This window comes from Spinacia oleracea, chromosome 6 (genome assembly GCF_020520425.1).
Source record: "Spinacia oleracea cultivar Varoflay chromosome 6, BTI_SOV_V1, whole genome shotgun sequence".
Classification (NCBI taxonomy): Eukaryota; Viridiplantae; Streptophyta; class Magnoliopsida; order Caryophyllales; family Amaranthaceae; genus Spinacia; species Spinacia oleracea.
Genome location: NC_079492.1, coordinates 97,750,866 through 97,752,607, shown reverse-complemented (window position 1 = coordinate 97,752,607; position 1,742 = coordinate 97,750,866).

Below are 1,742 nucleotides of genomic sequence, written 5' to 3'. Positions count from 1 at the left end.
GAAACAAACTTGCATTTAGAAGAGAAATAGATGCAACTGCATACACAGAAGTAAGAACACAGAGGAACAAGTTCAGAAAACGAAGAAGGAGACATTAAAGAACAAATAAATTGCAGCGGAAAGTACCAAAATTCAGAATAAAATCATCCAAAAATAACCATCGATCGATAATACAGTTGATTGATATTGTGGAATCAACAAAAACAAATTGTAAATAAATCATACGCACATAATAAAAATCAACAGAATTCCCGAATTAAGAAACAGACTCAAAACCACACAAAAAAATTCCAATTTTAACCAGTTAATTAAGCAGCATAATTCTGAAATTTAAGACAAAATTCGATGAAATATATACAAACTTACCTTGTATGTCCTTCTAGCCAATTCACAAAAGCAATTTGCGGGTTTCTACTTTTCTCCGATGCAAAGGACCCAATTCTTAATTCAGAAACGCCAATATCCAATTCGCCTGGCTTCGGGAAACGATGATGGAGAGGATTGACAAGAACGAATCAGGTGGAAGAGAACAGAGAAGAAGAACGAAGCAACGAAAGAGACGAAGGCTTTGGGTGAAACAGAAGGGTTTGGGACTTTGGGGTGAAACGTAAGGGTTTGGGATTGAAGGAGGGAAACCAAAAATAATTAGCGCTCAACAAAAAATTCCAAAAACTTTTCAGCATTTTTAATTTTTGATTTTTAATTTTTAATGTTGTTTAGATATTTGACAAAAAAAACCGTTGCAATATTTCATCAAAATATTATATAAATAAAATCTGTTGCAATAAATAATTAAATTATACAACTGTTGCAATAGATTTTCTATAGTAACACTTTTCTAAAGTTAAAGTCTACTCAAATTAATAATTATTTAACTGTTGCAATAAGTATGATATAGCAACGCCATTGAAACTGTTGCATAAAAGGGCGTTGCTATAAGCCTATTTTGTAGTAGTGACGTTAGTCAAACAAATCATACTTATGGTGAGTTTATCCCTAATCTGAATTGGAGTTTGGTGCCAGACTCTTGGGATAATAATGTGATAAAAGACTACACCGAGTCTGGAGGTGGCTTTTAAAATCTCGTACTCATATAAGACTCATTCAAGATTTCATTCTTTTCTCCCACCAAATATATTCATACCACATCATCAAACTTAATTATAATTTTTACCCACTAATAAATCTTCTCTATATTTTTATTTAAATTAGACTTCAACGGCTATATTATTTTTGTTGCATTTTCGAATTCGTAATCGAATTCAATGTCATCAAGTGCAACATGACTTAATGGAACAAATTTACTCACTTTTTGGAGGAGCTTCTAACTAAATTATTGATTTTTTAGGTATTACATGGTTTCATTTGGTCCGAGTTCGTAATCGAACTCAATTCACTTTGTGGAGGAGTTGTTCTAGTTCGAGCTCACTTATCCAAAATTGAATGATGTTTTGGTATGATTTTCTTACCTTTTTCACTTGTTTTGGTTGTGTTTGATATTGTGAAACTCCGTGAACTAGAGTGTTTCCATTGATAAAATATATATAGTGGTTTACAACATTAGTCCTATTAGGAAACCTAATGCAACTATAAGTGTAGTGTACATAAAATATCCTAAGAGAATCTATCTCTATCACACCCCCGCAGTCCTAGCAGGAGAAAGTCGTACGCTAAGACTGAATCTGAAATCCAAGAATAAGTTTTCTGGAAGTCCCTTTATGAAAATGTCTGCAAACTGATAT